The sequence below is a fragment of the Schistocerca nitens genome, chromosome 12 (genome assembly GCF_023898315.1).
Source record: "Schistocerca nitens isolate TAMUIC-IGC-003100 chromosome 12, iqSchNite1.1, whole genome shotgun sequence".
NCBI lineage: Eukaryota > Metazoa > Arthropoda > Insecta > Orthoptera > Acrididae > Schistocerca > Schistocerca nitens.
The window spans coordinates 93680759-93701923 of NC_064625.1; positions in this window are offsets into that span (position 1 = coordinate 93680759).

Sequence of the window (21165 nt, forward strand, 5' to 3'; positions counted from 1 at the left end):
CCGTGCCGGCGGACTCGAACGCGGATTCCCGCTCATTGCGAGCGATCGCCTTACCCTTTGGCTATCCCTGCACGATTCACGTTCCGGCCCAAACTTCCATATATCGACAACCACGCGTCTGCGGCCACTATTCTACATCCATCATGCGTATCCCTCTACAGGTCAGACGCTGTACTTGAAAGTCGCTTCATGCTTGTCCAGATGGACTTTGCATCGTAATCAGAATAACGCAGCACTGCAATACGGTATGGTGAAATTTTTCTTTTAAAAGACTTTTTACATTGAATCTTCCTGGCAGATTAAAACTGTGTGCCGGACCGAGACTCGAATTCGGGACCTTTGCCTTTCGCGACCAAGTGCTCTACCGACTGAGCTACCCAAGCACGACTCACGCCCCGTTCTCACAGCTTTACATCTGCCAGTGCCTCGTCTCCTACCTTCCAGACTTTACAGAAGCTCACCTGCGAACCAGGCAAGACTAGTACTCCTTCTACATTGTTTCTTGTTACTGCTAGAAAGGTTAACTTGCAAGGTTTATGGGCCGGCCGCTCCTATACTGAAGTTTTAGTCGTTGGTTTCCTTGAAAATACTCTTTAATTATTCATTCAACTTAATTAACTAATTAATTAATTTAATCTCGATAATTGTTAGTTGGCTTATGATAGAATTGTTATTAAAGAAAAATCTTTACTTGGGAATAATAAATCAAGTTGGGCCACCCGTCCATGTGTTTTTCTTAAATTAACCCGGATCCCTGTTAATGGGACCCAACACGTTTTGGTGAGTGAGTTTGCAAATATCAAAATATGTTACATAAATGTCCGTGTCTTTTGATTGCACTGACTTAGAAACATATTTCCAAGGTGCGTCAAAAAGGTCAGTGAATGGTCTCAGAAAATAAAGGAAACAACACTTATTGATGGTGTTAGGACAGCAACCAGCCACAAATTTACTTTCAGTTCCTTTATTCAAAGGCTACCGTTACCGGTTTCGAATCGTTGTGATTCATCCTCAGACGGTTTACATGCTTTCTTTATGACATGTGGCGCGTTTTTTACAGATTACTAGTCCTAAAATATAAATAATACATAATTATAAACACACCACACACAGATGGTTGCGTTACAGATTTTCGTTGCATGTGAGTTACGTGAAACGTCGGTTTCGAGTGTTTGTTTTCATAAAATTCGTCCAGCAGATGTAAATGCATTCCCACTGCATTCTTATTGTCACACGTAAATTGATCTCACTGAACACTTAAGATTTTTCACTGAGATAATTTCCACCACGCACCACATGTTTTGATACATACAAAGAGCTTACAAACATATATCTCAGATGCTATGATATATCGTATCATTTGACGATGATGTCCTATGTTTGGAAAGGAATATATATTCATTTACACAACTGTAAAGCCTTTTATACTACTACAGAGACATTGAATTTTTTTATTAGTTGATATTGCTAAAATAATTATAAAGTTATAATCTATTATTTATATTTTAGGACAAGTAATCCGTAAAAGAAAACACATGTCATAAAGAAAGCATGTAAACCGTCTGAGGATGAATCACAACGATTCGAAACCGGTAACGGTAGCCTTTGAATAAAGGAACTGAAAGTAAATTTGTGGCTGGTTGCTGTCCTAACACCATCAACATTTGTCTTCAAACAACAGCCACGGTCTCCATCATGTCATCATACGACAAAATTGCATGAAACAACACTTACAAACAAAATACATTTACTGGGCTTTATTCACCATTAGCTACAAGTTACGTCTAGCATCGACTGTAAGGCTGTTGGGTTCAAATGGTTCAAATGGCTCTGAGCACTATGGGACTTAATACCTGTGGTCATCAGTCCCCTAGAACTTAGAACTACTTAAACCTAACTAACATAAGGACATCACACACATCCATGCCCGAGGCAGGATTCGAACCTGCGACCGTAGCAGTCGCACGGCTCCGGACTGCGCGCCTAGAACCGCGAGACCACCGCGGCCGGCTAAGGCTGTTGGGAAACGTCAGGAAAAGCATCTAGTGGAATCGCCCGAAGCACCGCAGTCACTCGGTGTTGGTTATCCGCATCATTACAGGAGACGAGACCGGGGCGCTCTTTCTCGGAAGGAGTCGTGGGAAACGACGAACACCGTGCCACTGATTGTCGCTTGTTAACCGTATCGTATTGGCAGCTCCAGGTGTCATCTCCTGTAACAATGCTGTTATCCAGTAAAAAAGATATCGACAGGAAGTGCAAAATGGCTAAGCAGAGATGGCTAGAAGACAAATGTAAGGATGGAGAGGCTTATCTCATGAGGGGTAAGATAGATACTGCCTACAGGAAAATTCAAGAGACCTTTGGAGAAAGGAGAACCACTTGCATGGATATCAACAGCTTTGATGGAAACCCAGTTCTAAGCAAAGAAGAGAAAGCAGAAAGGTGGAAGGAGTACATAGATGGTCTATACAAGGGCGATGTACTTGAGGACAATATTATGGAAATGGAAGAGATGAAGATGAAATGGGAGATACGATACTGCGTGAAGAGTTTGACAGAGCACTGAAAGACCTGAGCCAGTCCTGACAAAACTCTGCCATCTGCTGAGCAAGATGAATGAGGCAGGCGCAATACCCTCAGACTTCAAGAAGAATATAATAATCCCAATTCCAAAGAAAGCAGGTGTTGACAGATGTTACCGAACGATCAGTTTAATAAGTCACAGCTGCAAAATACTAACGCGAATTTTTTACAGACGAATGGAAAAACTGATAGAAGCCGACCTCGGGGAAGATCAGTTTGGATTCCGTAGAAGTATTGGAACACATGAGGCAATACTGACCCTACGACTTATCTTAGAAGAAAGATTAAGGAAAGGCAAACCTACGTTTCTAGCATTTCTAGACTCAGAGAAAGCTTTTGACAATGTTGACTGGAATATTCTCTTTCATATTCTGAAGGTGGCAGGGGTAAAATACAGGGAGCGAAAGGCTATTTGCGATTTGTACAGAAACCAGATGACAGTTATAAGAGCCGAGGAGTATGAAAGGGAAGCAGGGCTTGGGAATGGAGTGAGACAGGGTTGTAGCCTCTCCCCGATGATATTCAGTCTCTATATTGAGCAAGCAATAAAGCAAACAAAAAATTCGCAGTAGGTATTAAAATCCACGGAGAAGAAATAAAAACTTTGAGGTTCGCCGATGACATTGTAATTCTATCAGAGACAGCAAAGGACTTGGACGAACAGTTGAACGGAAAGGACTGTATGTTCAAAGGAGGATAAAAGGTGAACATCAACAAAAGTAAAACGAGGGTAATGGAATGTAGTCGAATTAAGTCGGGTGATGTTGAGGGTATTAGATTAGGAAATGAGACACTTAAAGTAGTAAAGGAGTTTTGCTATTTGCGGAACAAAATAACTGATGATGGTCGAAGAGAGGATATAAAATGTAGAAGGGCAATGGCAAGGAAAGCGTTTCTGAAGAAGAAAAATTTGTTAACATCGAGTATTGATTTAAGAATCAGGAAGTCGTTTCTGAAAGTATTTGTATGGAGTCTAGCCACGTGTGAAAGTGAAACATGGACGATAAATAGTTTGGACAATAAGAGAATAGAAGCTTTCGAAATGTGGTGCTACAGAAGAATGCTGAAGATTAGATGGGTAGATCACATAACTAATGAGGAGGTATTGGGGAGAAGAGGAGTTTGTGGCACAACGTGACTAGAAGAAGGGATCGGTTGGTAGGACATGTTCTGAGGCATCAAGGGATCACCAATTTAGTACTGGAGGGCAGACTGGAGGGTAAAAATCGTAGAGGGAGGCCAAGAGATGAATACACTAAGCAGATTCAGAAGGGTGTAGGTTGCAGTAGGTACTGGGAGATGAAGAAGCTTCCACAGGATAGAGTAGCATGGAGAGCTGCATCAAACCAGTCTCAGGACTGATTACCAGAACAACAACAACAACATCCAATAACGAATGACCAAGGTGTTCAATCGATTCTACACGATGCGTTTGCTGACAGTTCGCAAAATCCTTACAATCGATGTCAGTTCTGGAAAGCAGCGTAAAACTATCAGTGCCTAACAACAGAAAAAAAAAGAAAAATAAAGAGACGTGTCAGCAAACGGCATTTAACGATGTTGGCGAGAAACCAAACAGAAATTACCGTAATTGAAAAACCAACAATTTGTTAACGAATTGTTTTCTGATCTCCAATCACAGACGACTGACGATGGGTAATTTTAATAAAGAGAAATGCGTCTGCTGAGAGAAACAAGCATATTCTCTCAGTTGTAACGGAGCAACAAAAATACCTTCAAGAACACGATTTTTCAGATGAGGGGTTTTAACATTTTAATGTTCGTATGATAAGTTGCCGTCTCTTTAATCTAAGAATAGATGATCAATGCAGCTAGCCGCTATCTCTGTGTAATGTCTTGTCTGTATAGACGTGTATCTGTTAAGATCCCTTCACCTTCACACATAAGTCTATACAGTCAAGTAAGGCCCTCCCAGTTCTCGGCTGATCCGTGATAAGACAGGCGAAAAATTAGACTAATGGAGGATTATTAGTATTATCTCTATTTTCATTCACTCTCTATCCTTTATCTATGTATAGTTTTTAATATAAGATTTCATTACGTGATATAGTGATAAAAAGAATCAGCCAAATAGAATCTTTGGTGGAGTCCTTCGTCTTAGTAATCAGCGGCTGGCTTGCTGTAAGAGATCTTTACATTTATTATTACTGTTAAACACGGCAGTCAGTCGGCAGAATCAATCGCTTGGACAATTTGTTCCTTTTACGAAAGATTGCGAATTCCAGATGTGTACGAAGCCTTTTTGGACGATTTAACACAGACTCAGTGATTGCAGGCTCTGTTGGACACAGCTGAAACTTCCCCACTAATTACAGTACCCACATGATCAACAAATGATTCAGAAGAAACTCATTCGTTCATTCACTCCAGAACAAAAAAGTCACAAACCTTATTTATGGAGGAAATCGTGTATTAAATCCATCTCCATTACACAGGGTGTAACAAAAAGGTACGGCCAAACTTTCAGGAAACATTCCTCACGCACCGAGCGAGGTGGCGCAGTGGTTAGGCACTGGACTCGCATTCGGGAGGACGACGGTTCAATCCCGCGTCCGGCCATCCTGATTTAGGTTTACCGTGATTTCCCTAAATCACTCCAGGCAAATGCCGGGATGGTTCCTCTGAAAGGGCACGGCCGACTTCCTTCCCCATCCTTCCCTAATCCGATGAGACCGATGACCACGCTGTCTGGTCTCCTTCCCCAAACCAAGCAACCAACCAACCATTCCTCACGCACAAAGAAAGAAAATATGTTATGTGGACATGTATCCGGAAACGCTTAGTTTCCATGTTAGAGCTCATTTTATTACTTCTCTTCAAATCACATTAATCAAGGAATGGAAACACACAGCAACAGAAAGTACCAGCGTGACTTCACTTTGTTACAGGAAATGTTCAAAATGTCCTCCGTTAGCGAGGATACATGCATCCACCCTCCGTCGCATGGAATCCCTGATGCGCTGATGCAGCCCTGGAGAATGGCGTATTGTATCACAGCCGTCCACAACACGAGCACGAATAGTCTCTACATTTGGTACCGGGGTTGCGTAGACAAGAGCTTTCAAGAGGGTTGAGGTCAGGAGAGCGTGGAGGCCATGGAATTGGTCCGCCTCTACCAATCCATCGGTCACCGAACCTGTTGTTGAGAAGCGTACGAACACTTTGACTGAAATGTGCAGGAGCTCCATCGTGCATGAACCACATGTAGTGTCGTACTTCTAAAGGCACATGTTCTAGCAGCTCAGGTAGAGTATCCCGTATGGAATCATGGCGGTGAATCGAGGAAGTACAGTACATACTGACGAAACTAAAATGAGCTCTAACACGGAAATTAAGCGTTTCCGGACACATGTCCACATAACATCTTTTCTTTATTTGTGTGTGAGGAATGTTTCCTGAAAGTTTGGCCGTACCTTTTTGTAACACTCTGTATGTCCAGATGTCCGGTGATTCCACGCCTTAATTATTTTCCTTTTACAATCTCTTTCTCTTCAAAACCAACCGCTAGCGGCACAAATGTTAATTGGCTCGCTTTAGCGAGAAGAAAAGCAGAATATGTATCTCTCAGAAACACGTCAATCCCTCAACAGATACTCCTGAAGCTGTCCTAGTTACCACTCTATAACAACCATGGAGAATGCATACATCCATCTCTGTTATTTCAAAGAATAAATGCACTAGAAAATACTTTGGCGTCGACGAGCTGTCTCCGCATATATTACGAGAAAATCAGGTCATATAACTTTTCCAAAGTGAATGAATGTGGATGGTTTGATTGAAAATGATTAATTGGTGCGTGGTAGAGGGTATTTGCTGTGGGGACATTACAAGGTCTAAAACTTATGGCAGTATATTTATTTATTTAACCTGATCAGATTGGGACCATCAGACCCTCTCTTACATCGGACCAGTGTTCCACACATGCAGCATTTCATACATCAGAGTTACCTCATGACAATAGTTTAAATGAGAAAATTAGATTACTCTAGTGACAAAATGAATAAAGAGTAATGACTAAGACCTAGTAAAGTAAATGCGGCAGTATTTTTGCAACAGGTGCTATACATACAGATTGTGATAAAAGCAATAATAATAACAGTAAAAAAAAGTCAAATAATAATGATAAACATGACTAAGTCCTAATAAAGTAAATGCTGGCAGTATTTTACAACTGGTGCTATATATAAAGATCATGATAAAAGCAATAATAACAACAGTAAAAAAATCAAATAATAATGATAAACATGAGAAAATTGGCAATAGTAATGAAGATTTGTGCAGATGTGCATTAATATCTTGCTGTGTAAAGTAGATGTTTACTAGTGTAGCGAGTTTTGGGGAAGGGAGATTTAATGAGGGGGAAAGAGGGAAGTAATGAGGTGAAGTGCATTCATGTACAGAGGAAGGCATTACTGTTGCTTAAGTAGATACGCCATTAACTGTTTTTTGAAGCCGGACATGTTTTTAAGTTCTCTGACATAACGAGGGAGGTTATTCCAGAGACGGGTTCCCGCTACTGTAAAGGATTTGGAAAAGGTGACTGAGCGATGCAGTGGAACAGAGAGGATTTTATTATAATGGGAACGTGTGTTTCTGTCATGTTGTTCCGACATGAGTGTTAGGGACGAGGAGAGATATGAGGGACAGTGTACATTTATAAGGCAGTAGATGAGACAGAGTGTATGGAAATCTCTGCGTTTGTCTGCACGCAGCCAGGACAATTTTGCAGATGCTGGTGAAATGTGATCAAAAAGTCGAACGTCACAGATATATCGGACGCAGGCATTCATGACCAGTTCTAGACGTCGCAAATTTTCCTGAGAGAGGCCTTGTAGGATAATATCACTGTAGTCAATGATTGGGAGTATAAGCGTTTGTACTAATTTCTTTTTCAGATCGAAAGGGAAGAGTTTTTTATATTTTTGTAGGACATGAAGGGATGCTGATGCTTTTTTGCACACTGCAGTTACGTGCTCTGTCCAATACAGATTTTCATCTATTATAACTCCCAAACTCTTTGCTGAGGGAATAGAAGTTAATATTTGTTCCATTTAGGATAAGAGATGGTACGGATTCCCGATGTTTTGGGCTAATGAGCTTAGAGTGACCAACAAGTACCGCTTGGGTTTTAGATGGGTTTTGTTTTAGACCTATATCCTGTGCCCATTTTGACAGTGCATCGAGGTCAGTATTGAAATTTTCAATAGCTTTCTTGAGATTGCTTGGTTTCGCACTTAGATACAACTGAAGGTCATCAACATGCATATGATATTTGCAATAGGTCAGAACCGATGACACATCATTGACATACAGAGAGAAGAGTACAGGACCTAGTACTGAGCCTTGGGGAACGCCTGAATTCAACTGAAGTGGTCCGCACTAACACGGATAATGGGGGTCCAGCTGTTCTCGAGGAAGGCGGTGCGGTGTAGTTGACTTCTCTCCGGAGTGCAAGAGGCCGGTCGGCTGGGCACTGCGCGTAGCGACGCCCCTGGCACGAGACGCCAGGCGTCTCCCGGCCTGAGTGATGGGCCGGCGCCTGTCACGCTGACTGGCGGAGAGCCGACGCCGACGCCGACGCCGGCGCCGACGCCGACGGATACGGCGCTGACAGCGTCGCGGCGCTGACTGACGCCGCCCGTCAGCCCGGGAGCGACGCCGCTGCCGCCTTCAGCACGCCGAAGGGTCACCGGTCCATCCTGTAGCAACCGTCCGACGTCCTCTACAGCACACGAAGAAGACAACATCTAAATCAACCACACTTGAGGATGCACACGAGTAACAAATCAGCATCTGTATTTCTAGCTTCGTGATCCGGACTATTGAGAGCCGACCTGCCGCCATGTCATCCTATGCCCTACGACTTCATTCGGGTGCAAATGGCTCTGAGCACTATGCGACTTAACATCTGAGGTCATCAGTCCCCTAGAAATTGTTTGTTGTTGTGGTCTTCAGTCCTGAGACTGGTTTGATACAGCTCTCCATGCAACTCTATCCTGTGCAAGCTTCTTCATCTCCCAGTAACTACTGCAACCTATGTCCTTCTGAATCTGCTTAGTGTATTCATCTCTTGGTCTCCCTCTACCATTTTTACCCTCCACACTGCCCTCCAATGCTGAATTTGTGATCCCTTGATGCCTCAGAACATGTCCTACCAACCGGTTCCTTCTTCTTGTCAAGCTGTGCCACAAACTCCTCTTCTCCCCAATTCTATTCAATACCTCCTCATTAGTTATGTGATCTACCCAACTAGTCTTCAGCATTCTTCTATAGCACCACATTTCGAAAGCTTCTATTCTCTTCTTGTCCAAACTCCATACATGGCTACACTCCATACATGGCTACACTCCATACAAATACTATCAGAAACGACTTCCTGACACTTAAATCTATACTAGATGTTAACAAATTTCTCTTCTTCAGCCCCGCTTTTCTTGCCATTGCCAGTCTACATTTTATATCCTCTCTACTTCGACCATCATCAGTTATTTTGCTCCCCAAATAGCAATTAGAACTAAAACCTAACTTACCTAAGGACATCACACGCATCCATGCCCGAGCCAGGATTCGAACCTGCGACCGTAGCTGTCGTGCGGCTCCAGACTGAAGCGCCTAGAACCGCTCGGCCGCCCCGGACGGCAATCATTCGGATGCGGTACGGAGGGACATACGATCAACATTCCGCTCTCCAGGCCGTTATCAACTTTCCAGATCTTCCAGACGCTTGCAGCACCTTACAGTGATCAGCAAGAACATTATGACCTGCCGCCATGTCATCCTATGGTGGGGGTCGGACTACCGATCTCTCGGCTGTTGCCAACTTTCCAGACCATCCAACCACTACTTCTTGTTCACATACGCTGATCAGCTCAAACTTCAACAAAAGCCCTTACGAGCTACTGAGCGTCTCTTTTGCAAAGTCTTCCACTGGAGTTTATCTATCATCTCCGTAACGCTTTCGTGATTACTAAATGAGCCTCTAACGAAGCGCGCTGCTCTCCGTTGTATATTCTCTATCTCTTCTAACAACCCTATATGGTACGGATCCCACACTGCTGAGCAGTATTCAAGCAGTGGGCGAACAAGTGCACTGTAACCTACTTCCTTTGTACTCGGATTGCATTTCCTTAGGATTCTTCCAATGAATCTCAGTTCCGCATCTGCTTTACCGACGATTAATTTTATATGGTCATTCCAATGCCTACTCCCAGATAATTTATGGAACTATCATGATTCCCGTTGCTGACTTGCTACATTGTAGCTAAATGATAAAGGATCTTTCTTTCTATGTATTCGCAGCACATTACGCTTCTCTACATTGAAATTCAATTGCCATTCCCTGCACCATGCGTCAATTCGTTGCAGATCCTCCTGCATTTCAGTACAGTTTTGCATTGTTACAACCTCTCGATATACTACAGCATCATCTGCCAAAAGCTTCAGTGAACTTCCAACGTTATCCACAAGGTCATTTATATATATTGTGAATAGCAACGGTCCTACGACACTCCCCTGCGGCACACCTGAAATCACTCTTGCTTCGGAAGACTTCTCTCCATTGAGAATGACATGGTGCGTTCTGTTATCTAGGAACTCATCAGTCCAATCACACAACTGGGCTGATAGCCCATATGCTCTTACTTTGTTCATTAAAAGACTGTGGGGAACTGTGTCAAACGCCTTGCGGAAGTCAAGAAACACGGCATCTACTTGGGAACCCGTGTCTATGGCCCTCTGAGTCTCGTGGACGAATAGTGCGAGCTGGGTTTCACACGATCGTCTTTTTAGAAACCCATGCTGATTCCTACAGAGTAGATTTCTAGTCTCCAGAAAAGTCATTATACTCGAACATAATACGTGTTAAAAATAGTACAACTGATCGACGTTAGAAATATAAGTCTATAGTTCTGCACATCTGTTCGACGTCCCGTCTTGAAAACGGGGATGACCTGTGCCCTTTTCCAATCTTTTGCAACGCTACGCTCTTCTAGAGACTTACGGTACACGGCTGCAAGAAGGGAGGCAAGTTCCTTCGCGTACTCTGTGTAAAATCGAACTGGTATCCCATCAGGTCCAGCGACCTTTCCTCTTTTGAGCGATTTTAAATGATTTTATATCCCTCTGACATCCATTTCGGTATCTACCATTTTGGCATCTGCGACAATCTAGAGAAGGAACTACAGTGCAGTCTTCCTCTGTGAAACAGCTTTGGAAAAAGACATTTAGTATTTCTGCCTTTAGTCTGTTTCCGAACCATTTCGGTCACAGAGTTTTTGGACTTTTGTTGTGATCCACCTACCGCTTTGACATAAGACGAAAATTTCTTAGGATTTTCTGCCAAGTCAGTACATAGTACTTTACTTTCGAATTCGTTGAACGCCTGTCGCATAGCCCTCCTCACACTACATTTCGCTTCGTGTAATTTTTGTTTGTCTGCAAGTGGCTATGTTCATGTTTGCTGTGAAGTTCCCTTTGCTTTCGTAGCAAACTCGGTTGTTGTACCACGGTGGCTCTTTTCCATCTCTTCCGATCTTGGTTGGCTCATACTCATCTAATGCATATTGTGCGATGGTTTCAGGGAGAAGAAATAAAATGTTTGAGGTTTACTGATGACACTGTAATCCTGTCAGATATGGCAAGGAGATACAAAGATCTATAAGAAGAACAATAGTAAAACAAGGGCAATGGAGCATAGCTGAATTAAATCAGTCAGCGCAGAAGGAATAAGGCTAGAAAACGGAACACTAAAAGTAGCATTGTGGCCGATGTAGAGAGGAAATAAAATGCTGACTGGCTATGGTAAGTAATACAATTCCGAGAAAGAGGAATTTTTTATTATCTAATATAAATTTAAGTGTCAGAAAGTGTTTTCTGTAATGTTTTTGTCTGGAGTTCAGCTTTGTACAGAAGTGGAACACGATCCATAAGCAGTTCACACAAAAACAGAGTAGAAGCTTATGGCATTTAGTGCTGTAGAAGAATGCTGAAGACTAATCCCCTAGATCGAATAACTAATGAGGAGATACTGTACCGAATTATGGAGAAAAATTATGACCCAATTTGACTAACAGAAGTTATCTGGTGACAGGGCACATCTTAAAGCATCAGGGATTTTCCAACAAGGAAGGATAACAGAGTCAATGACCTTTAAGCAAAAAATTAAATCAAAAAAATTAAGCACAATTTTCAAAATTTTAAACACAGAACAACTGTAGAAGTGTAGCAGTGCCTCGAATAAAATAACAAAAGGAGTCAAGACAACGTTGCAGTACAATACAAGTACGATAGCTTAAGACCCCTGGGGCAGCAGAGGGAGGCAGACAAATACACAAAGCCATAGTAGCACAAGGGGCGAGCACATTGAAATGCAATAGAACAGTAAAATATCCGAAAGTTAACTGCATGTATAAAATTAGCTGGCCAGCTGTTTAAAAAAAAATTACCTGCGTCCTGTTGTGTATAAAGAATTAAACAGACACCCTGGTTTCTCTTGCCGCCCCCCCCCCCCCCCCACTCACGTATTTGATTCGCTATGACCATAGTTCGAACAGGACAACATAGAAAGACTCAATTCTGGACTCTCTCTTGAATTCAGTATAATAGCAACATATATGAAACTACCGTTAGCTTCCTTAAACCATACGAACTGCTGTAATCCTAGTATCACTAATACAAGAAAACACAAGCCTCAACGAGTGGGGCAAGGTTGGCGAGCATATGCAATACAAATGTGAAGAAAGTTATAGAGCAGTTACTCCAACATGCAACCCCATAGACAATGTAAAAATATGTGCTTGTTCAGACACTAACAACCCACACCACCAGTTAGTATGGCAACAGAATAACAAAACTGCCGATAGGAAGTTTAATGATTAGCCCACGTTCACTACAAGTCGTGAAGTGTGCTCAAAAAGTCTAGGGACAGCGCAATGCGGAAACAAACGAGCTCATACATACCAGCCGGTGGAAAACCACTCTCAAAGTACACTGAAACGCCAAAGACACTGGTATAGGCATGCGTATTTAAATGCAGAGATATGGAAACAGGCAGGCTGTGACGCTGCGGTCGGCAACACCTATACAAGACAACAAGAGTCTGACGCAGTTGTTAGATCGGTTACTGTTAGTACAATGGCAGTTATCAAAAGTGAATTGGAACGTGGTTTTATACACTCCTGGAAATTGAAATAAGAACACCGTGAATTCATTGTCCCAGGAAGGGGAAACTTTATTGACACATTCCTGGGGTCAGATACATCACATGATCACACTGACAGAACCACAGGCACATAGACACAGGCAACAGAGCATGCACAATGTCGGCACTAGTACAGTGTATATCCACCTTTCGCAGCAATGCAGGCTGCTATTCTCCCATGGAGACGATCGTAGAGATGCTGGATGTAGTCCTGTGGAACGGCTTGCCATGCCATTTCCACCTGGCGCCTCAGTTGGACCAGCGTTCGTGCTGGACGTGCAGACCGCGTGAGACGACGCTTCATCCAGTCCCAAACATGCTCAATGGGGGACAGATCCGGAGATCTTGCTGGCCAGGGTAGTTGACTTACACCTTCTAGAGCACGTTGGGTGGCACGGGATACATGCGGACGTGCATTGTCCTGTTGGAACAGCAAGTTCCCTTGCCGGTCTAGGAATGGTAGAACGATGGGTTCGATGACGGTTTGGATGTACCGTGCACTATTCAGTGTCCCCTCGACGATCACCAGTGGTGTACGGCCAGTGTAGGAGATCGCTCCCCACACCATGATGCCGGGTGTTGGCCCTGTGTGCCTCGGTCGTATGCAGTCCTGATTGTGGCGCTCACCTGCACGGCGCCAAACACGCATACGACCATCATTGGCACCAAGGCAGAAGCGACTCTCATCGCTGAAGACGACACGTCTCCATTCGTCCCTCCATTCACGCCTGTCGCGACACCACTGGAGGCGGGCTGCACGATGTTGGGGCGTGAGCGGAAGACGGCCTAACGGTGCGCGGGACCGTAGCCCAGCTTCATGGAGACGGTTTCGAATGGTCCTCGCCGATACCCCAGGAGCAACAGTGTCCCTAATTTGCTGAGAAGTGGCGGTGCGGTCCCCTACGGCACTGCGTAGGGTCCTACGGTCTTGGCGTGCATCCGTGCGTCGCTGCGGTCCGGTCCCAGGTCGACGGGCACGTGCACCTTCCGCCGACCACTGGCGACAACATCGATGTACTGTGGAGACCTCACGCCCCACGTGTTGAGCAATTCGGCGGTACGTCCACCCGGCCTCCCGCATGCCCACTATACGCCCTCGCTCAAAGTCCGTCAACTGCACATACGGTTCACGTCCACGCTGTCGCGGCATACTACCAGTGTTAAAGACTGCGATGGAGCTCCGTATGCCACGGCAAACTGGCTGACACTGACGGCGGCGGTGCACAAATGCTGCGCAGCTAGCGCCATTCGACGGCCAACACCGCGGTTCCTGGTGTGTCCGCTGTGCCGTGCGTGTGATCATTGCTTGTACAGCCCTCTCGCAGTGTCCGGAGCAAGTATGGTGGGTCTGACACACCGGTGTCAATGTGTTCTTTTTTCCATTTCCAGGAGTGTAGTTGGCGCACGAACGATGGGACACAGCATCACCGAGGCACTGAAGTAGGGATTTGCCCGTATGACCATTTCACGAGTGTACCGTGAATATCAAAAATCCGGTAAAACATCAAATCTCCGAAATCGCTGCGGCCGGAAAGAGATCCTGCAAGAAAGGAACCAACGACGACTGAAGAGAATGTTTCAGTGTGACAGAAGTGCAAACCCTCCCCAAACTGCTGCAGATTTCAGTGGTGGGCCATCAACAAGTGTCAGCGTGCGAACCATTCAACGAAACATCATCGCTTTGGGCTTTCGGAGCCGAAGGACCACTCGTGTCCCCTTGATGACTGCACGACACAGAGCTTTATGCCTCGCCTGGGCCTGTCAACACCAACATTGGGCTTTTGATGACTGGAATCATGTTGCGTGATCGGACGAGTCTCGTTTCAGATTGTATCGATTGGATAGACGAGAATCCGTGGACGCTGCAGACTGTTCAAGACTGTGGAGGCTATGTAATTGTGTGGGGCGTGTGCAGTTGGAGTGACATGGGACCCCTGATATGTCTAGATACGACTCTGACAGGTGACACGTACGTAAGCACCCTGCCTGCATCTATTCATTCCGACGGATTTGGGCAATTTCAGCAGGACAGTGCGACATGCCATACGTCCAAAATTGCTAGAGAGTGGCTCCAGGAACACTCTTCTCAGTTTAAACACTTGCACTAGCCACCAAACTCCCCAGACACGATTATGGAGCATATCCGAGATACCTTGCAACGTGCTGTTCAGAAGAGATCTCCACCTCATTATACTCTCACAGATTTATGGATGGCCCTGCAGGATCCATGGTACCAGTTCCCTCCAGCACTACTTCAGACATTAGTCGAGCCCATGCCACGTCGTGTTGCGGTACTTCTGCATGCTAGCAGTGGCCCTACACAACATTAGAGAGGTGTACTAGTTTCTTTGCCTCTTCATTGTAGAAAGACACCAGGCTGCCCAGGGCCTCAACAGGTGTATATGATATTTAAAGTAGCTGTCTCTAACTGCAAGTGGACACTCACCATAAAATCTGCAGTCTTGAGGTGAGATAGATTGCCAAGCGAAATTTGATTGCCCCTTATGATTGAGAGGTTGGCTGTTTGTGTCCCAACTGGCGTCTTGGTGTCAACAACAGACACCCCGAGCCCAGTTTTCAGGCCACAGGGATGTCAATACCTCTGCCACAACAGCGGACTCAGAACTGTAGACAGTACCACCTATCAGACTTCTCAAATATTCTGCACATGTCCATATATTCGTGCTTTTCGCCACCTCCCTGCCACCTTGTGGAAAGTGACCTTCAGTTGAGAGATTGCAGGGCACTCTCACTTCTGATTTGGTGTAGAGAATACGATCTATGGCGATTTAACTTCATACATTGTGATGAAATGGTGTGCAGCAGTTTATGGTCTTGTTTGCGTGCTCTAGGGAAAGAAATACGGTAAGTTGTACCTGCTTTCACAGGAACAGGGTGCCGACTTAATCGACTGCAGTAAAAGCACGGTGTTGGTGGGCCGACAAAGCGCGTTTTTTCTGGGGAATGATGAAGATACATTTACAGACAGCCATGTGCAGCGGTTGCATTGAGCAAAACACATTAGCTTTGGCGCCAGACAGGGGGCAGACGTCCAGATATACAGCCTAGCGCCGAAAAGTCGCCGACAGCGCATTGTAGGCCTTGTTAGCGAGCAGGCCACCAAAAGAAATGTAAACGTTCTGCAAATGTCCATGGGACAGGAAAACTGGCGCCCATACGTGCAGACTCTGTTTCAAAACATGTTTTGTCAGTGTGATTTTATGGCTGTTCCCTGAAAATTTTGAAATGGAGACAACAAGCTGTTTATGGAGGGCTGTGCTACCACCCTGTATTGTGTTGGCAAAAGACACAGCAAACGTGTGGGAAAAAGGCCGTGAAGTTGAATTTTTTTCCATTTTCTGCCAATTAACTTTAAGTTTCTGATTGGTCAAATCGGTTTGCTGTGCAAAGACCATTCACCAAGCTTAGAATACTGGGCTCCAGCTCGTGAACTGCTTGTGCGAAATTGGGGAAGTCAAAAAAGAGAAATGTGCTTTCGGAACCGGGCTGAGGAGGCAACACGGAGAAAGCGAGATTGACTCTTGTACAAGTCTCTTGTACTGGGGCTTCGCTATCAAAGAACTGCAGGTCTCCACCTAAATGGTGAGACTTGGGTCCTTTGGTAGGGTGCGACTTAGAGCCTGTGCCAGTCACCTTCTGAACCGTCAGAGGTACTGCTTATTTTATCACGGTCACAACGAGTGATGTGTGGGTGTACTTATTTGTCTTGAGTCGGCCATCTAAGCATTTGACATATTCTGACATGCACAGTCGTGGCACGGAGGCAAATTGGTTTGGCAGACCAGCAAACGGGTCCACCTGCACACTGAAATCTGTTGGGGTTTCAGGGGGCCTTAGGGAAGTACCTGCATTCTGTATTAACCGAACGCGAGACCACGTACTTGCATTTTCTGGGAATGCGCATTTACTAACAGATTTCCGCCGTCCATGACTTCAGTCACCAAATGCGTCGTAGTGTGCTGCCTTGACCAGTAGGATGGTGAAGTATTCGCTGCTGCGATGTAGGGCTATAATATCTATTTCTCAGCACCCTGTTCTTTTGAACCATATTTTTCCTTTTTTTGTATGGTAGAATAAAGATGCTTGGTGGTGGCGTAGGCTGATGCCATAACCATTTTCTCTGCATCGTGATGACTGGGTGTTGTGTGATGTCCTTAGGTTAGTTAGGTTTAAGTAGTTCTAAGTTCTAGGGGACTGATGGCCATAGCTGTTGTCCCATAGTGCTCAGAGCCATTTGATGCCATAACCTGGATTCATGTGTATGAAGTGAGATAAAGAGAGTAGTGTTCTCGATAGTGTCGTGTGTCGATCCCCAGCAGATCACTTTGTCCACCATAGATCCCATTTTAGTAAGGCTTTTGTTAAATAAATATTTTTGTATGATGTTTCTTTAATAATTTTGTTGTCTTGTCTTGTTTAAGACCAATAAATCGATTAGACTACAACTTCTCCCTGAGTTCTGATTAACAGTTCCTTTGCATTTTATGGCAGTCTAGATCAGAAACATAAGGAGTAGCTTTTTCATTTGGTGTCCACTGCGTGGATCTTTTACTTCATTAACAGTAATCTTCTTTGGGGACTAATGACCTCAGCAGTTGAGTCCCATAGTGCTCAGAGCCAGCCAGCCAGTAATCTTCTTTCACAGTTACCTAGCAACTGGTCAGAGACATTTGCAGCGAATGGCTATGACGGAAATAAGTGAGCGGCCCAGATGTGGAGTGTGCATGGCTCAATATCCCTAGTATTATTACTATAATTTGCCAAAAACGAGATAAACCCTTATTCTGTTGTCCATAATCTTCGGTATCTTATCACTGATGGACCAGGTATGTGAATGATGCTGACTTGTATACGACTGAGGATATTTTGTCTTAATCGTTCCACTTCTCTTCCAAAATAGAAGTGACCTTTACTTCTACAGATCACACTCCATCTGCCACCATGAGAAGCCATAATGGCGGAGAAAATCCTGAAGATGGTCGGAGGAAAGGGCCGAAACCGGTTTCTAATGAATAAAACTATGGAAACGCGATCGAGACTGTTTGTATTTGATTGTTATCATTTTTCATTGATCGCTACTTTGGTCCAATTATACAACGTCTCTAAAGTTATAAAAATATTTACTTGCATTGTAGTCCCATGATTTCAAGCTTACTGTGTACTGCCTTTTTCCTTCACCTATATACGGCATCTATGACCAGTTTGTGCCCTGTGTCTTCCAATGCATACTGCACCAAACATCCTTGGTAAATACCATGAAGTCTTGCTCATATCCTTCTTTCTGTGACTAAAAGAAACCCTAGTTCCCAGTCAATTTCTACTTCAGAGCTCTTTATTTGTAGACTTACTGATTGCGCTGTAATTTAGGATAAATATGCAACGTCTGGTCCAAAAAGAAATATGTTTGGGTAAGGATGAATTGATCCAGTAGAGGGTGGAGTGACATTCTTGTTGTGTTCTCAGCCGTAAGACTGGTTTGATGCAGCTCTCCATGTGCAACCTACCCCGTGCAAGCCTCTTCATCTCCATTTAACTACTGTCACTTACATCCTTCTGAATCTGCTTACTGTATTCGTCTTTTGGTCTCTCTGTAGATTTTATACTCCTTTACACTTCCCTCTAATACTAAATTAGTGATCCCTTGATGTCATACTATGTGTCCTATGAACCGGTCCCTTATTCTAGTCAAGTTGTGCAACAAATGTCCTTTCTCCCCAATTCTGTTAAATGCCTCCTCATTAGTCACATGATCTGTCCATCTAATCTTCAGCATTATTCTGTACCACTACATTTTGAAAGCTTCTGTTCTCTTCTTGTCTAAACTATTTATCATCCACGTTCCAAAGAATTGTTTCAGAGAATACTTCCTAACACTTAAATCTATATTCGAAGTTAAAAAATTTCTCTTCCTCGAAAATGCTTTTCTTGTCATTACCAATCTGTATTTTAAATCCTCTCTACTTCAGTCATCATCAGTTATTTTGCTGCCCAAATAGAAAAAATAATCTACTACTTTAAGTGACTCATTTCCTAATCTAATTCACTTAGCATGTAATTCGATTACATTCAATTAGCCTTAATTTTCTTTTGTTGGTGTTCATCTTAAACCCTCCTTTCAAGACACTGTCCATTCCATACAGCTTCTCTTCCAATTTCTCTACTGTCTCTGACATACAATGTCATCAGCAAATCTTGAAGCTTTATTTCTTGCTCTCCAGTTTAAGTCATACTCCAAATTTTCTTTTTGTTTTCCTTTACTGCCTGCTCAATGTGCAGATTGTATAACATCCGAGATACGATACAACCCTGTCTCACTACCTTTTCAACTACTGTTTCCCTTTTTTTTTTCTTTTTGTTTTCCTTTACTGCCTGCTCAATGTGCAGATTGTATAACATCCGAGATATGATAAACCCTGTCTCACTACCTTTTCAACTACTGTTTCCCTTGCATACCCCTTGACCCTTATAACTGCTGTCCAGTTTCTGTACGGGTTATAAATAGCCTTTCGCTCAATGGATTTTACCCCTGATATCTTTAGAATTTCAAAGAGTATTCCAGTTAATATTGTCTAAAGCTTTCTCCAAGTTGTAGGGTCAGTATTGTCTCATGTGTTCCTGCACTTCACAAATTCTGAACTGATCTTCCTCAACATCAGCTTCTAACCGTTTTTCCATTATTCTGTAAAGAATTAGTACTTTCATTTTGCAACTATGAATTATTAAACTGATAGTTTGGTGATATTCACATCTGTCACCACCTGCTTTCCTTGGAACAGGAACTATTATGTTCTTATTGAAGTGTGAAGGTACTTTGCCCGTCTCTAACATTTTGCAGACCAGATGGAAGAGTTTTGTCATGCCTGGATCTCCCAAGGCTATCAGTAGTTCTGAAGGAAAGGCCAGTGCTACTTTCATTGCTCTGTCAAATTCTTCTTACAGTGTCGTATCTCCTACCTCATCGTCTTCTACATCCATTTCTGTAATACTGTCTTCATTTATATCTCCATTGCACAGATCCTCTAAATGATCACTATATTCAGCTGGTTGTAGTCTCAGTCTACTGTGCATTTTCTTTCGTCTGGCAGTAGGTGAGTATCATTTACGTTTGCTGTAGAATGAAGTTGAAAGCCTGTGACAAGCAGCAATACTCATAAAAACGGAACATGTGCAAGGAAGATATAGTAACTGAAGAGAGAGAGAGAGAGAGAGCCAGAGCCAGTAGGTGAGTGAGTAGGTGACGAAGAAACGGACTGCAAAAGCTGCAACGGCACGCCGAGGAACCTGGCAGCAGCAGCGCCGCGCGCGGCGGTGCGGCGAATGACGTATTCCAGAGATAACATAGCGCGCAGCCGGGCTTCATTTATTACACGGGCGCTGCGGCTGCGGTGGCCGCCCACACGTCTCTGCCCCCCTCCGCGGCACACCGTTTCCCTCCAGGACGCGGGCGCTCCACCTCTTCTTTGGCGCGGCTCTTATCTCGCTCCTTTCGTTTGATTTCCTTGCCAACATTGTCATCAGCGCCGCCCGTGGCGTGCTTCTGTATCGACCGCGCGGCGCTGCCGTCGCTGCCCGCCTGATAATGCGAGGTAATGCGCTGCTCCGCCGCTAACGGCGCTGCCGTCGCCTCCCGCCGCTGCCGGCTGCCTTATCAGCTGTGAGTGTGTGTGTGTGTGTGTGTGTGTGTGTGTGTGTGGAAGGTAGGAGCGCCGCTGCCTCCAAGTCGTGTGTGAATGTACACATATAATGTTCTCTCTGAGGTGAGGTGCGAATTTCCGCACTGCTAACTTCAGTACCTACCTACTTGGGCGGTTCTGTTAGGAACCCAACGATAGCTCTCATAGATGTTCAAATAAACCTTGCAAATTGCTCACCAAGACAAAAAAATGGTGACGCATTACGAAGAAGTTATGTTGATTGGTCACAAATTGATATTCATACTGTAAGTAGGCTGTTTAGGTTCTTATATTGGTAACGCCATGTAGCGCTCTGTATGAAAATCACTGGCTGTGCTGTGTGCAGTCTGTGGCTGGGTGGCATTGTTGTAATATTCGCCATTGTAGTGTTGGGCAGTCGGCTGTTAACAGCACGTAGTGTTGCGCAGTTGGAGGTGAGCCGCCAGCAGTGGTGGATGTGAGGAGAGAGATGGCGGAACTTTGAGAGCGGACGATCTGGACGTGTATCCATCAGAAAGAGTAAATTTTTAATATTGGATATCATGGACTGATATATATATATTATGACTTTTGAACACTATTAAGGTAAATACATTGTTTGTTCTCTATCAAAATCTTTCATTTGCTGACTATGCCTATCAGTAGTTAGTGCCTTCAGTAGTTTGA